A 17,809-nucleotide genomic window follows, 5' to 3' on the forward strand; every position below is an offset into this window, starting at 1 on the left:
TCTCACCTGTTCATTTATCATTATTACTTTTCTTTTAGTTTGGCAATATGTCTGTGCTAGAAAATCTGAAATCAGTGGTAGCCCTCTATGAGTGGACAGCAGGGCATTGAGTATGAGTTCTAAAATCTTTATAAGTAACTGTTATACCTACTTAAAAGTCTAAAAATGTATGCGTATATATATATACACATAATGAAACAGAATGCCTCAAAGTAGAAAATTGTTTAAAGAGCTGCCTGAGACCTAGGGAACTTCAAAACTTTAGGATCCTTGAAATTTTGTAAATAAGAGCTGAAAATCTTGATGCACATTCCATCTCATAGACATACTTAGAAATTCATAATTTAAGCTATTACAAGGCTTTTGTTTAACTTAAATGATAACCTGGAAATCACATTCACCATAGTAGATTTTATGCCTTACACCAGAGTTGAATTTAGATAATTGTTATTTATTTCTCTTCCATAAATTTTGCACATGTGCAACTAATATATATTTGTCAAACTAAGTTGAAATGATGTGCCTGGAAAACACTTTGGTGGACACAGAATTTTACAAAACTATACATTTATGGCTGCATACAACTACTTTTAGATAATCACAACAATAACAGTTTAACAATTCCACTTCTTGGCAATGATACTTAACATTGAATGATATGGACTTCAGTCAAAAAGTTGTTAAATTTAAAGTGAGAACCACATATATGTAATGAATGCTTCAAACAAGCATGAAAAGTGTAATTCATTATGGTACTAATATGCTGAATTTTGTTGCCCTGCATTACTTAGAAGATTGATAATATAATAGTTTTTTTCTCTGTAGTTGTAGCCTAAAATATACCAAAAAGTTAATTGCAAGGAATCAGATATTCTCTCCCTCATTATTGACTGCTTTTGGATATAATATTTCATAATATAAGCCATCAGGGGGTAATGGGGTGTCCCTTTTTTGAAGAAGTAAATATGAAGTTTTGCTGCTTACAAACTTACTTAAACAGCAAGAAGAAAAAAAAAAAAAAACCTTTGAAAGAAATTGTGATGAATAAATTGTGCATTATATGTTCCAATCAGGGTGAAAAAATATATTCTTAGGAAAAAAGCTCATTGACAGTCACAATGTGTTCTGAGTTATATATTGTGTAGAAATTGGTTTGTCTCCAGCTTGTTATTAAAAGAAAAAAAAGAGAGGAAGTAAGTAAAAAACATTTTTCAAGTGCTAGCAGCTGCAAAAAGCATGTTTTATCTCAAAGAATTTCAGGCTGAAGCAAAATTTCAGCCTTTCAGGGTGTCACATTGTCAGTCTGCTTTATGTAATGATAATCTGAAATTATTAAAACCTGAAAGAAATGCATGTTAACTTTTAGATATAAGACCTTTATTAATTTACCTTGAATCTTTCCAGATGAAAATAGAGCAGAATAACATAAAAGAGATATTTACCCTTAGATAGTAGCTAACTGCTGTCACTGAAGTCTCAGTGACTGAAATCTAAGTTTATATTTTTTTTTGTATTTTGATAATTTCTGATGTTTAAAATATGTCAGGAATAGATATTACCCTGTGTTTTATGTGTACTATCCCTGTCTACAGCTGCTTCATCTAGTGCTCAGCTGTGATTCCAGATACAAGCTGTGATGCTGGTCTAGGCCAGACCACCATCTTTTTCAGGATTAAGTAAAAATGCCCAGGTTCACCAAATTTGCTGTACTCAGTTTAGACAGTAGGAGGTAATTCCCCTGTGATTCCATTCAGTTTCTCTCTTCTGCAAGGCAAGATACCTTAGACATACTATTTAATAACAGCAGTCCCCAGCCAGATAAAATTATGTCTTTTAACTTCGCATTTTAGCTTCTGTCAAATTTCTTGTTCATGTGTTCAGCTGGTGTTACTAGCAAGAACTCAATCATCTCTTAACACTGATAGCTCCATTTGAATCTTTTCAGAGTACTGAAATTTTAAATTAAGTCTTTGATTCTATTAGTCCCTAAATTCTTACCCTAGTGGAAATTACTCATGTTTTTGGACCTCATTATGAAAAAATCTGCTTATATACCTTATGGTCTTTCCTCCTCAGTGGTTCGTTGTGTGCAAAATCACTAAACAGGTTCTTAGAATGAGTAGTAGTGTAGATAGACAGATTTTGCTTTTTTTTTCCAGATGGGTATGAAGACAATATGAGTCTGGTAGGGCTGGGACATTCATAACAACCACAGTTCCCAGTTGCCTGTTTCTGTAGGAAGGATGGAGGCATTAGAACTGTGGAAGAGTAGATGAGATATCTGAGTTATGTCAGGAGACAAAAATTGTGCTTGAAAAATGTCTATTTAAAAAAAAAATGTAAGTGAAGATGATTGGTGAAGCATGTCACCAATAAATTCTAACAAGAGAGGACAAAAGCAGTTATCCACAAAACAAACTGAACTACTGTTCAAAGCAGAGAACTGAGATGAGTGATAGTGATGACTTCAAAACTAGAATGGAGGAGCTGAGGCAAATTTGCATCAGGCAGTGTAGCAATTATTTTGAATGTGGCAATGATAAACTAGAAACATTGCTGAGAAAGAAGCCATTGCTAAGGGAAAAGGCTGTAGTTGAGATCATCTCAGTAGTGTTTCAGGCAGACTGATATTTAAAGTCTGGGGAGGTACTTCAAACCAAGTACTTCAAATACTGTGCAGTCAGTTTATTTTACCAGCGAAGGCAGATGCACTTTGATAGAAAGTTTAGAGGCTGACAAATTTGCTTGAATGTGTCCTGCAGCTGTTGGAAGTTTTAAAGGGATGAACAGGCTGTAGTCATCTAAAAAGAAGCTAATTTTGTCCCAAAGGTGTAATGACAGATAAAAGTGCCAGCCATGTCAATGTAGGTTTTCTAGTAAAATAAACTATTTGCTTTAAATTTTTAAAGTTTGAAGGTATTTAAAGTGAAGATAAAAGCTGGTATCTTTTTGGTTCTAAATGCCACCAAAAAAACAATCATCCCATGGGGACACCTTTATTAATACTAATTAATTAATATTTCAAATACATCTCAAAAATAACTTTTGTTCAGGGATGCTCATAATTCCTCATAGCTGATGTTTACTAAAAAGGTCAGACCACTTTTCGGAGTAAAAAGTGCCTGCAGCATTAGCAGGTAATGCAGAAAGCTCTGAGTCAAGACTCTGCTAAGGCAGCAAATGGTGCAGGAGAACATGCCAAGAAAAATGAACTTCCTAACAAGTGCAGCCATCTTTTAAGTGATTCTGAATGTGTTAGTGTTGGCAATTTGTATACATACTACTATCCAAACTAACTTTTACCCTTGTGCCTTTTGTTCAGATCAAATGCCCCGTTCTGAATGCAGTGAAGGTCTGCTGCACAAGCAATGACAGTCATTGTGACAAACACAAAAACAATTTGTACAGAACTGTTTCAAAAAGAATCTGTTAAAATGGCAAGATGGTATTAACTGTGTAAGGAAAGAAAGGACAAAGGAAATGAAAGAACTAATGCAACTTAAATTAAGGACCAAGAAGGAGATTCATCAAATTTGGAGAAAGCTAATAGTGCATGAAAAATGCTTAAATGAGAATCAATACAAGCTACATGGAAAAAGAAACCAAAAACTCAGAATGACTAGAAGCAGAATTGCAGACAGCTTTCACTAGGAAAATCTGCTAGCTACAGAAATAAAAGGAAAAATAATCAGCTACTTTTTAGGATCTTACACATGATTTGTATGCATGGGGAAACGCAGGGGAAGAACCAGAGATGAAAAACATCAGTGGTTCTACCTTGAAGTTAAACTGACTTATGAGCAAGTTACATCTGGTGATATGCGTTAGACGTTGTTGCTCGGCGCTCATACTGCCCATTTGACGTTTAAGAAGAACTCAGCTTTTCTGATTCTCATAGTCACCAGTTTATCCTCTCTTCCTGTAGGTTAAAGAATAGGAAAACAATTATAATGTGTGGCTTGAATCCTTATTCTGGTATATGTCCATTTTGTAAATAATCTAACTCTGATTTTGACTCTGTCCATATCGACACTGTTTCCTTTTTTTGTTAAATTTTAATATTTCTATACATACGTGAGTTCATATTCTGTTGTTATTGTTTTATTAACTTTTTTCAGTAATGAATCCAACAATTCTCTAAGTCATTGAAGTATTTATACCATTGGTATTTTAAGAAGGTGATGTCCAGGACTTGTCTTATTACAGAAAAAGAAAAACTGAGGAAGAAAAAAAAAATATAAAAAGGGAATTTCAGTTTACCAGTGGAAATTTGAGGCACTGAAAGAAGCTGAAGAAAAACATTCAGAGAGCTAATATATAAATTTATATGCACATTATTTTTTGAGAAAATTCTCCATAGAGGACTTTGATTAGATGGGAACAGTATGTCAAGCTGATGAGCTTTTTCCTTCCTTTAGCTCAGACTGTTACATATCTTTTATTTCAGTTTTTATTTTACAAAAAAAAAAAAAAGTCTACCATTTAGTACCCAATAGAACATTATGGTGATATTTTGAAATATACTGAAATATTTAAAATTCATTAAGATTTTTAACTTAGAATTGGATATTTTATGACCATAATTATAAATTAATGGAAGTGAGACAAAAAAATATTTATTTAATGGTTAATTATATCAGAATAAAAATACTTCTTGGATTAGCTCCTTGATCACAAATTTATCCTGTCTTTTTTATAACTCATTTCATCTTGATTCTGATCACATTACATTTTAGCATTGCTGTAGATAGAGCTGAGTTTTCAAAACTGGTGTCTGAAAAATAAAAATTCTATTTCATCAAGTCTTTAGCCTTTACTTTTAGCAGTTTTCAGATAAAAAGGATTGGTATTCATTATATTTTTCTAACAACACAAAAACACTTCCTTGAGGCATGTTGATTATGCTTGCAATGATCAGGTTCTTGAAGTTCTTATACTGATGTTTCACAAGTAAATTAATCTTATTTGCAGGTACATCACTCTTATTAAGGTCAGAGATGCTCCTAAGTTTTAAAAATTCTGCTTTGAATAATATGTTTATTTTTGTTTGTTTCTTGGTGGATAATTTTATTCTTTGACATTAAACTCAAACATTTTGTTAAGATTTCAGTGGACCTTTCATAGGTTGCTAGGAAGAAAATAGAAAGAAGAATAAAGCACACTAAAACAGTTCTCAAACAAGACAAATTGGCAAAAGGGACAAAGGATGCACCAAGAAAAAAAAAAATATTTATTGCAAAAAATTCTCAAAATGGTCAAAGCATACAAAAGCAGAAAGCCCCCTACAAGGAAAAGGTAAATAATACTTAAAAATATATATATATATATATGGAGGAGCTTACAATTTTATTTAGGTCCTCAGGAACCATGAAGTATTATTGCTCCATTTTATTTTTTGCAACATAGCCTTCTAAATAATGTAAAAGACTCAGGGTAGCCCTAACTCTGAATTGCAAATGAGAGTTGAATTTCAACATATACATTACAAACATGACAAAATACAGTCTAGGCTTGATTTGTTACCCATGCTGAAAAACAAATTTTGATTTTGAAACACATTACTGGGCTGTCATGGTTTTAGGATGCAAGACTGGTTAAAGGATGAGGAACTTGGGAAGCTGACTTGTGTAATGAAAAACCTGGTGAAACCATTTGAAAAGGGATTTCTGCCAGAAAGGTCAAAGAACACTAATAGTGGGACTAAAGCAGTTGTTTGGGAAAACTTTTCAGAAACTTTGTCACCTCATAGAACAAAGGATGAAATTCTGTATGCCTTCTTCTGAAAGATATTATTTAAATATAATGTATTTTGGCAGTGATGCAAAAGTCAAACTTCCCATGGACTCCTAGTCTTTAGGAATTCTCTAAAATGAGAGAGCTCTCTGCTCCAGCTTGCTATGGAGTGAAATGACAGCACAATCACAGTGTACAGAGAGCATTCCATACCAGTGGGAAAGGATTTGAAGGACATAGTAATAATCTGATTTATTTAACCAAATAATGTATTTGCATAACTGTACACTTGCCTAATAATATGAAGGGGAAATGAAAACATGAAAGAAAAGCTCTGTTTAATGAAAGAATTGTAAGAAGAGAACAGTCCAAGACCCTAATCAAATTATATCTGTGCATTAAATGATTTAAATGAAAGTTGATATGAGCATCTACTAGGACTTCATCACAGGGTTTTTTTTAAATTTGTTTTGGTTTGTTCTTTATTTTAAATTTTTAGTGGAGGTGGATGAAACCTGCCAGGGATGTGTTTTAGTTTCTCAGCAGCAGAGTTTTGAGATTTTTTTTCTATTAATTACTCTACCTTGAAACAAAACATCTGGTCTCATAGGAATTTCAACTTGGTTTAGTTTTTCAATCAGTACAAAACACATTCACCAATGTAGCACTGCTGGGCTTCTGTTTGTCAGCCTCTTAGAAGGATTGACTGTGTCTCCATAAGGCCTAAAATGCAGAGAACTCATCTGGGAGGCAAATATGGCTCTACTTCACCTTTATCTCCCACAGCTGTGAAAGCTGTCAGCTTCTAAAGCTGACGAATTGAGAATTCAGAATATTCTCAGAATAGTTCAACTGTCTCACACCAGCGTTTCTTTCACTTGTTCCTGTCTTTCCCCTAGATTTTCTTCTTTCAGAAATAATAGCAAGATCAACCATCTCCCTATGTATATTAACTGGATATATCCCTATATTTACTACAATGATTGTTGAATGGCTATAAAGAATTATCTTTAAATACTCAGTTTATGGAAGTAACTGAGTTCTGAAATATCTTAAGAAATGTTCTAGTAGCCAGTAATCATGAAAAAGCCTTTAAAGACTGGAATAGTTTCAAATGCCATTTGCTCTACTGCCAAAAATCACATTTTTAAATGTCTACACTTAGCCTTTATTTCACACACAGCTATCACCGGAGCTGTGCAAGATGCTACTTTTTATTTAGCTGAAAACTGGTATTTCAAAATTTGTACTTGTTCCCAATCAAATAACTATTTTTCAAATGATTTCCCATAAAAGAGGGGTTCCTTTAAATAGCAACAAATTTGAAGTTCTTTGTTCTAGAAAGGCAAAATGCTTTCTTCTATTGCTTGCATAGTTTGACAACTTCATCACATAGTATTTCATAGCATAATAGATTCCTAATATGAAATATTAATGTTTTCTATATACATATGCCATATAATTCACTGAATCATAGAATATCCTGAATTAGCAGAGATCCACAAGGATCATTGAGTCAACTTCTGACTCCACACAGGGCCGCCTAATGGTTAAACCATATATCTAAGAGTGCTGTCCAAATGCTTCCTGAACATCAGAAGCCTGCAGCCATGACCAGCTGCCTGGGGAGCTTTTTCCAGTGTTTGAATACCAGATCAGGGAAGAATTTTTTCCAAATATCCAATCTGAACTTTTTCTCACATAGCTTTTAGACATTACTTTGCATCCTCTCCTGGACACCACAAAGTGGAGATCAGCATTTCCATTTCCATTTGCATGTGGAGATCTCCACCCCTCCTCATGGTGAAGACAGCAATCTTTCCCATCAGTCTCCTCTTCTCTAACACAGCATTCTCAGCTACTCCTCATTCCCTTTAGCCCCTCACCATGTTTGCTGCCTTCCAGACAGTCTGGTAACTTTATTCTCTTCTTATATTGTGGATCTCAAAACTGCAGCAAGGTGCAGGACACACCAGTGTTGAGTACAGTGGGACAATCACCAGTCAGAAAAATGTAGCTATGCTGTGCTTAATGCACCTCAGGGTATATAATCCTCATTTTCAATTCTAGCAGTTCATAGTTTTAATTTTAACTAAAACTATGCATCATTTACACAAAAGAGAGGGTTAATCTCAGCTACATTTAGTTGCCTAAATATTGGGAAATTAATCTAAGTAAACTAGACTTATTAGTCATTAGACAGAAACAGGCATCTCTAAATCAAAGTTATTTTAAAATAGTTGTCACCATGGTATTATGTACCAGTGTTAACTCTCACTGCCAACAGAACAAGGCCTACAGTTTGCATGTTTTACTGTTCTGGCTAAGACACTGCTATTCCTCCTGCAATTATGTAAATATTGATATACTCTCACAGTTCACCAAGTTAAAACTTACAAGAACTAAATATAACGATATTTCTCTCATAAATAGATTAAAAAATACTTCTACTTGTTCGGTGTAAAGGAAACAGAAGAAGAAAGGTAATGTTTGCACACAGTTTGTCTACAACTTCATTGATTTATAAACTATAAAAATTGTACCAAATAGATCCGAAAAAGTGCATGTGAATAGTTTTAATTTTTTTCCACAGATGCTCCAAGATGAAAGAGATTTACATAATTGCCAATTTACAAATGGTATTGGCATGTTAAATTTTTCCATTCATACTTGTTTAAAGTACAGTTTGGATCCAGATTTTTATAGCGCCCAAGAAATTACCTTATAATTCACAAATATGGCATAAAAGTGCTAAAACCAAACAGAAATGAATATGCATTTTAACTTAGAAACTCAGGGCATTTAAAAATCTGGTAGGAAATGCTGCTTAAAAATGAGCATTTTAGATTGTATCAGTTGCAAAGAACAAGAGCTTCCAAAAACTGTGACCCTGACTCTTTAAATGTCTTACAATAACACATAACACATGGCTTGTCATATAAGTTCCAAAACTCTAATTAGCCGTTAACATATTGTTTTCTTTTAAAATGTCCCTCTTAATTATTCATTTCAGTGAAGCAGACTAATTATGCTTCTTGGATAAAAGCACATTGGCTCATTAATCTTTCTTTTTCAGTAACATATAAACAGTAGCTATGATGAATAAGATAGCATTTTTTTAATTATTATTTTCTGCCTATAGAAGATAAAAAAGTTTTGGGATCCTGAGGGAATGCCAATGTTATTTAAAGATTATAGTTAGTATTATAACATTCTTATGAAATATTAAGAAAAAATAAAACTAGACACCATATTCAATCACTTATTATTTCTGAATTTTCTTGTAAATTAATTTCTGCCATTAGTATTTTTCATGTTGTTGGCCATTACCGTAAGCCATATTTGCTTAGGTTTTCCCAAAGTATTGATAATAGATGCAACTGTCCAATATTAATTAAGAAACCTTTAGGACATGAGAAAAAAAAACTTTTTACCATCTCTTAATTTTAAAAATTAATGGGAAAAAAAGAATTAGTCATTCAGAAGACCCTGTATTTAAAAGCTTACTCCTTATCCCTTATTTACACTTAAAACCATGACAATCTTACTACCATTGCATTCTGTCGTGGTTCTGTGACACATTATTACACTGATTATCAAATCTGGTTCATTGCTCTGTTTTTTATTATGGGATTAGAGAGCACAAAAATGACTTCTGGTCTGGCAAACTTAGTCAAACTGTTTAAGCCTTATTTAGTTAATGTGTAGAAATTTATTGCTTTAGTTCCTGATTTTATCCTTTATAATGTGATATTACTTCAAATAGTTTCAATTTGTAAAATGATTTTATTGTTCTAGGTATACATGTGATATACTAACATACACAGGTATGTTCACTTAAAATTAATCACTTGAATGATAGAATGGTTTGGTTGGAAGAGACCTTAAAGATCATCAAGTTGCAAACCGCGTGCTATGGGCAGGAATGATACCCACTAGATCATGTTTCTTAAAGCCCCATCCAATCTGTCCTTAAATACTTCCAGGGATAAGGAATCTACAGCTTTTCTGAGCAACCTGTTCCAGTGTCTCACCATCATCACAGTAAAGAATCTATTCCTACTATCTAATCTAAACCTACTCTCTTCCAATTAAAAGCCATTCCACCTTGTCATATAATTACATGGTCTTGTAAAAAGACTCTCTTTCTTGTAGCTCCATTTAGGTGCTGGAAGGTGGATATAGTGTCTTCCCAAAGTCTTCTTTAGACAGAATGATCTCAGCTCTCTCAGCCTGTCTTCATTGAGGGGTACTCCAGCCCTCTGATCATCTTTGTGGTCTTTCTCTGGGCTTGGTCCAGCAGGTCCACCAGGGCCCCCAGAGCTGGATGCAGTGCTCCAGATAGGTCTCACCAGAGTGGAGCAGAATCACTTCCCTTGACCTGCTGATCACATCTTTTGGTGCAGCTCGGGATACAACTTCTTTTCAAGGCTGAAGGCACACATTGCTGACTTAGCCAAGATTCACATCCACCAGCATTCCCAAGATCTTCTCCTTAGAGCAGTTCTCAATCCATTGTCCATCCAGCAAGTATTTGTGATTCAGATTGCCCTGATCCACATGCAGGGCCTTGCACTTGGCTCTGTTGAACTTCATAAAATTAACTTCTTCTGCACAGGGTCACTCTCAAGCCTGTGACATCCCTTACCTCCATCACCATGTGATCACATCACAGCTCAGTGCTGTCTGCAGACTTGTTGGTGGTGCACTCAATCCCTCTGTTCATGTTGCCAAGAAAGATGCTGGAGTGACTGGTCCCAGTACTGACCCCTAAGAAAAAACACCCCTTACTGGTGTATACATTCCCTCTCGAGCTTTCACTGTGCACCCCTAAGAAGACTTCAACAAAACCACTTCTTATACATCATGCTTCTGTGCCCAAATAATTTTAAATACAAACTCATTGCAGTTTCTCAGTGTATTCCTTGTGAAGGGAAGTTCAAAACTGGACATAGTACTTAAGAACCAATTTCACACACAATACCAAGCAGAAAGGAGTAGCATTTTTGACCAGCTGCCTACTTGCTTGCTAGCGCAGCACAGTAGATCATTTGCTTTCTTTGCCATGGGGATTACTCTGCTGGTTCATATTTAATTTGCCACAGGGATACCCAGGTTACAATTACCTGGAAATCTGCTCTCTAGCCATTTGAAAATATTGTGACTGTATGTGAGTGTGGGATTATTCCATTCCAAGGACATAACTTTGCAAATTTTGTCAAACTTCAGGAGATTTGGCTGCAAATATATTATGGCTGGCTGTGAGACTATTGCTAAAATCAAAGTCATTTACATACATGGCTCTCCCCCCACCCACACAGCCAGACATAGCACCAGTGAAGACCATCAGGCTGCTAAAGAAGCTTTGGTAAATACATGCTGCCTGTTCTCAATCTCCTTCTTCATGTAGGTGTAAATGACTTACAGCAGGATTTGATTAAAAATCTTCCAGAGTAATGAGGTAAAGCTGATTATAATTTCATTTCCCAGATATGTCTTCCTATTTTTTTTTTTATTGAAATAGATGTGAAATTTCCATTTTTCCATTTTGAGAGCAGCTTCAAAATGTTGTCAGCTGCTGAAGATTAGCCCTAGTAGGCAGCTAAGCCCCACACAGCTGTTTATTCATTCCCCCACAGCAGGATGGGGAGACAATCAAAAGGATGAAAATGCAAAAGCCCAGAGTTGGATAAAGACAGTTCAATAGATAAAACAAGGGATTAATTCACTGCTTCCCATGGGCAGACAGGTGTTCCATGATGTCTAGAAAAGCAGGGCTCTGTCACATATACGTTACTTGGGAAACAAATGCAATGACATCAAATGTCATCCCCTTCTTTCTTCTTCACCCAGTATTTATTGCTGAGTATGATGCCATATGGTATGGAATATCCTTCTGGTCAGCTGGCTTCAGCTGTCCTGGCTCTGTCTCCTCACAAATTCTTGTGCAACCCCAGCCTGCTTTCCTTGCTGGCCTCCCCTAAGATCCTGGCCCACAAATTCTCCAACAAACATCATCACATCAATAGCAAAACTGTGGATTTGTGCTGCTCTTTTGCATACAGCACCATTGTCTCACTTGTTTTGTTTTTGGTTTTCTTTTGTTTTGTTTTGTTTTTTTGGGGTTTTTTTTTGCCAGTTCTATCCAGAACTTCCATCATATTTCTCAGGTCATATTCATTCATGTACTGTCACTTGAGATGGTTACAGCTGTGACAATTGCTACAGGGAATTTTGAAATCCTCCCTTAACATGTTCTCCCTAGATGTTTCATCCCTGGACCCCATCCTCTAATTTTCTACGTTTTGGTCTTCATCCACCAACTAGCCTACCATAAATTCTTCCTTTAAATACTTCTTCTAAAATGAAATGAAATGTATTTAATATTACTTTTCCCTAAAAATGTATTTTTTACATTTTAAAAATTTTTAATTAGTATAAACTGGCACTGATATCTACAGTACTATGACAATTCATACTATACACATGCTGGTACCTGTATTTATTTAAGCTTTTAAACATAATTTGAATCTAGACAAGAAAATATGTATCTCCTTGGATTTACCAAGTGTTGGATGTTTAAGGCTTAAAGATAAATTTTTAATGGATTTAAGAGCAATACTTTGTGTAAAATTTAAAAATTTTGGTTACAAATAGCTCCTCATGCTTGTCTTATTGCATTTACATAAACATGCATTCAAAAATCTTCCCCTGTAAATGTGTTATCTTCAGGTAAATGAATTAAACTATGTTATAAACTATTGGTCATACAGAGATTTGATTTTGTGAATAGCACTTTAAATATTATCATTGGCTGCCAAATGAAACTTGTGAATGATTCTTTCACCACACATGCATTAAGTAATCCTTGTTCGAAAAGAGCTTTTGAAACAGGTTAGAAGGTTAGAAGGTTAGAAAAACCTTCAGTTTTTAAAATTTTACTGAGTAGATCAAATAGCCTTTTTTCAGAATCTTCACCTTCTTTCTTTTTATATAACTTTCTTCATCATACAAATCTGTCTGTACAATGATATCAAATTTGTGAACTCAAACTATTAAATTTTAAGCATTTATTGTATTATGACAGATTGATTATATTAAATGGAAGAACAATGAGAATGTTCATCTTATCCAGCTTTATAATCTTTTGTTGTACAAATAATTACGATTGAGCTATTTGTTTGGATACATTTTGTCATTAACCAAAACAAAAAGAATACTCTTGAATGATTCATGTGACCTATATAAGGTATCTATTTTAGAAAGAAACAATTTGTTAAAGATAATATATACTATAAAGGGAATTGAATGATGAAAAAAATCTTGACTAGATGCAGATATTTATAGTGCAGATGACTAGTCTAACCAAGTCACTTTAGGCTTTCTTTCTGGTTAATGAAGATAAAGAGGCAGTGCTATGTAAGAAGTTTAAAGACAGTAAAAAATATCCCTCTGGGTCAAACAGACATAGAGGACACTATCATTAATTCCACAGCCAGTGCAGATACAATGTCTGAAAGAATCAGCCTGGTTCTTGGCCTCTGGGGCATTTACTGTGAAATAAAGCCATATCACATACATACATGTGTTATGTAGGCTCATGTATGTTATGATTAGAACTGACCTTCTACTAGAATCCTTGCAAAAAAGCATAGAGATCTTTGCCAGTGTTTGCCTATGCTTCAGTTTCTCTTGCCTTAACCTGACACGGGCTGAGAAACCTCCTTGGGACATCTCACACGGTTCTACCTCTTTGTGTTCAGGCAACTGGATTAAGTCATGGGGATGAGATTCAATTCAAGAGAAAATATTTGATGTTAGGTGAGTACACATAGTCAAGATGATTAAATTTTCTTTTCTTAATCTTTTTTTTTTTTTTTTAATTAAGAGTGATCTAAAGAACAAAGTCAATGAAACTTCTAAAGGTGCAATGAAGTAACCTTAACACAGATGTCAGGAGCAAATTAATATAACAAAGCCATCCATCCTGACTTCCAGATTCTTCTCCAAGAGGATATAGATTTAGTATAGATCTTCATCATAACTTCTAAGCTCATATATATTTCTCATATACCAGAAGACCTTCACAATCCAGGTTTGGTGAGCTAAGGTCCTAATCTCTACTGACAATATTGCAAATTTAGATACATAGCTTAGAGTTTTTGCTCTCTGTTAAGTGTGTTTTAATTGTAGACTGAAACTAGAACTAAACTACTATGAAATCCACACACCTCTAAGCTATGTCAGTGTTCACTTCTGTACTGACACAGTCATCATGTCACAGGAGAAGCACTTCCATTCTGTCTCTAGGGGTCTACATAATGTATAACATACTTAACAGTAGTACTGTCTTTGACTGGGTCTATATTACTAGAGTAATATATGATTATGGCACAGAAATTATTCACTGAGGGCATTGAGCTCTTGCATTTCAGAAAACAAATATTTCCTTTTATTCACAGGCAATTTATCATCCGAAACAGAATGCAGACCAAAAAAAAGCTCTAGGTCAAGTCATGTGTCTTTCTTGCAAGGCTTTTGATAACCTATTTATTGAGTGTGTCTCTATGTGATTTGCAGCTTTATCTGGAAGTCTTTAAACAAATAGCAAAGACTTTTTATTGTTGTTGTTCTAACATTCATTGGTAAGACAAGTCTAGGTAAGAGTGTCCTAAGCTTAGCTGAGCAAGTCTAGTAAGCTTACTAAGGCAAATAGGGACAGACTGAGGGTTAGCATATGCTATATAAGTGCACTGTAAAGATCAGTACATGCACTAAACTAAAATATTTTTAGTTATTTATTAGATACTAGATAGTTATTTAGTTATTTATTAGATATTTATTTTATGCTAACCTGAATTCTAGGAATAGTGTTCCAATATGTAGAGCTATTGAAGGTTCTTCACTTCTTGTAAGGTTAAGAGCTTTTTATGCAGAAACACAGAGCCATGTCCCTCCAGGATCTCCTAAGTAATCCTGTAAACAGTTTTTCTATATGCTTATTACACCTAAACTAAAACAAGCAAACAGAAAAATCCCAAAATCCTCAAATTCAAAAAACGCCACCAAGCTTATTATTATCAATGGAATTTTCACTTGCATTTTAAGTAAAGGCCGAGGAAGAAAAAATAAAGAACAAGAAAGAACATCAGTGCTAAACCCAGCAACCAGTAGTGCCTGAAACAAAATCTCAAATGGATCAGCTACTTGAATTATGTCAAGACTTATTTCATGCAAATAAAACAATAGATTCCTTCTAGTCAAAAACTGATAAGAACTTCCAGAGAATGAGTTTCTTTTTCTTAAAATGGTGATCAAAAGTAAAGCTAGACATCTAAGAAACCTCTTTAATTCAGGAAAAACAGAGATCAGAAATCTGAAATTAGGGTTTTTTCCAATAAAGTCTTATTTTAGTTAGAGAAAACCAGCATTTTGGATTAATCTCTCCCTCTGTTTGTTATTCAGGGAACATAAGTACTAAAGCCTTAGGACTTTATGCTTTGCTTTTCAGGTATTAGACAGCTGTTGTGCTGTTCTCAAAAGGGTAGCATTATCCTAGACATAGTAAACTAGTTATAATAGAGAAAAGAAAACTAACAATTCAGGAATTGCTTCACAACCAGGCCATATATAAAGTAACAATTTAATATGCTGTTAACAAACATTAATAGGAAAAAATGTATTTGTAAGCAAATTCTTTGTGTGCAGAAACCTCAATTTCTCTTGATTTCTAATCAGCTGTTTTGAAAGAGCTTGCTCTGTAGATTTGTGATACACTCTCTAAGAAGAAAACACAAAACAGAGACCCATTTATGCTTGTTTGAACAAAGCACTAGTAAAAATTTAAACTATACTTTGTGACATTCAGTTTGAGTGTTCTGGCTCTCTTGTTCATAGTGTTCCTCAACAATCAGGGTCATCTGTTTCTTGATTCAGAAAATTGATTTTATCAACTAGATTTTACTTTCTGTTTTACCTCAAATATACTAAGTTAGTCCAGGATAATCTAAGACAAAATTTATTCCTGTCAATTAAGCAACAATAGAATGAAATTTAAAACATTCCAAAGAAATATAACTGAAAAAAACCCAACCCAGAGAGAGTGAATAATCCTAACAGTATTAAACAGCTGTAATATTGAATCAATACATTCATGTATTATTTTTAAAATATGGTTATATTTTTAAGGAAAAAAAATTCAATTGAAAAAAAAATCTCAAGTGTATTTTAACAATTAAAAATAATCCTTTGAGATTTTTCCAGGGAATCAATGACATGTTTCATAACTGGGAAACAGTGTGCAGGTGAGTTGTTTGTATGTACAGCTGCTTCAAGAACCATCATCTTCTCATAAAGAACCTCCTTTCTGATAGAAGGAATATATTTGTATCGACAAATGCAAATACTTAGCATTTTGAGCTGTAAGTTATGAATTTAAAACTTAGCAACATTTTTGGAAAGTAAGACAATATTATAGACTACTAGTTATATAACTTCTGTGTGAAAAAAAAGTTACTATCTCACAACTCTGTCTTAATTTTCTTATCCCTTATTAACATTTGAACACTCATTTGTGGATTGACATCATGTTTACATCAGTTCTTATATGGTGTAATTTGCCTATATATTGACACCAGAATCCCTGTACAGTCTATGGAATTACATGGAAGTGGCTAGCTCTTCTCAGCAGCTAACCCTGCATATTTAGTAATTTAGTAATCTCTTTTAAATTCCTTTGATTTTGTATTTAGTCCAAAACCAATCCAGCATATAAAGTTCTATCCCTGTTTTTCACCTCTGCAGCACTATGGCCAAAGAGGACATCTAACAATTAATATGTTCAATTAAATCTGCACAAAATTTTAAACAATTTAGTTCAGAACTTTTTAATACAGCCTATTTTTAAAGATGCTTGAGTTTTGTATATTTTTGTACTACAAAATGGAGCACTGACTAGAGATATGTTGAGAGCTAGAATTAGTTGGTTGGTTTGCATGAGTTACCACAGAACTATTTAAGGATACTAACTCATAGCATATAAACAGTATAGTCAGGTCAGCAGGGCTGTGTTTAGCCCAGAGCTGATACATTTCCAAATTCATAACTAGCTCCTTTGTAACTAGCTCAGACATTTCTGCACAATACACAGCACTAGACTGGACATACCTGTAGGCTGTTGAACCCATGGTAAATCACACTTATTGAGTAACTGGCCTGATTTTCAGAGTGACTGAGCCTCTTCAAACAACACTGGAGATTTCAAATAAAATTATAGAAATTTCAAGCATTAATGTAGTTAATTAAAAATACAAAATTCTCTATATTATTAAATAAGTCTGGAATAAATTCTGGTGGGTGTGAGGATGTTGCTTGCTTTCTTTTGGTTATAAATAGAGTATTGTTTTTACAGTGTAAGCCAGCTATCTCTATTTAGAAATTCAATATCAATATGCCACATAAGAAATGTTAAAATATGGATAAAATAAACTAGACAATTACCTTGTGCCTAAACTTCAGATGCTTAGATAGACTTTTTGCTTCTGGCTGTGTTGTTTTGTTATTTTGGTTTTTTTGTTTTTTTTTTTTAATTCAAGTTCTGTTTTCATCCTATGAAAATTAATTAATGTGGTTATCTTTGAGTCCTCCAGAGACACATCTGTGAAACAAAGTTTAAGTACTTAAGTTAGACAGACTGGCTCTGTTCCATCCTTTCTGGGAAGAAGTAACAGGCTATTCCTGTGATTTATATTCTAGCAATATGAGTAATGTGCTTTTATTATACAGAAATATTTTTTTAGCCATTTAGTTTCTTTTCATTTAGTAATTGAAACAATTGGGATTTAAGTACTCAATCTGTCACTTTCATGCTTTGGCAAATAGTTTACATCATCAGAATCAGAAAGACCATATAACTGGAAGGACAACATTTTCAGAGACTTCAATCCAAGGAGATGCAAAACAGCTTTGAACAGAATTGGCCCTTATTTAATCATTCTTCAGACAATGCTTTTGCTCTCTCATCAAGATCTAATACAACAGAGCTTTACCCTGAAAAGGAAATGAGAGAAAGAATTAA

The 17,809-nt window shown here is 34.0% G+C and overlaps 1 long non-coding RNA gene across 1 annotated transcript in view; it reads right to left on the minus strand.

Moving 5' to 3' along the window:
- Window positions 1-17,269, minus strand: part of LOC110470062 (uncharacterized) — a 39,390-nt gene extending 22,121 nt beyond the window's left edge. Inside the window, exon 1 of the long non-coding RNA XR_002465344.2 lies at window positions 17,233-17,269. This is a non-coding gene — a long non-coding RNA (uncharacterized LOC110470062). The remainder of the gene's footprint in view (window positions 1-17,232) is intronic.
- Between the last annotated feature and the right edge of the window lie 540 nt (window positions 17,270-17,809).

This window comes from Lonchura striata, chromosome 2 (genome assembly GCF_046129695.1).
Source record: "Lonchura striata isolate bLonStr1 chromosome 2, bLonStr1.mat, whole genome shotgun sequence".
Classification (NCBI taxonomy): domain Eukaryota; kingdom Metazoa; phylum Chordata; class Aves; order Passeriformes; family Estrildidae; genus Lonchura; species Lonchura striata.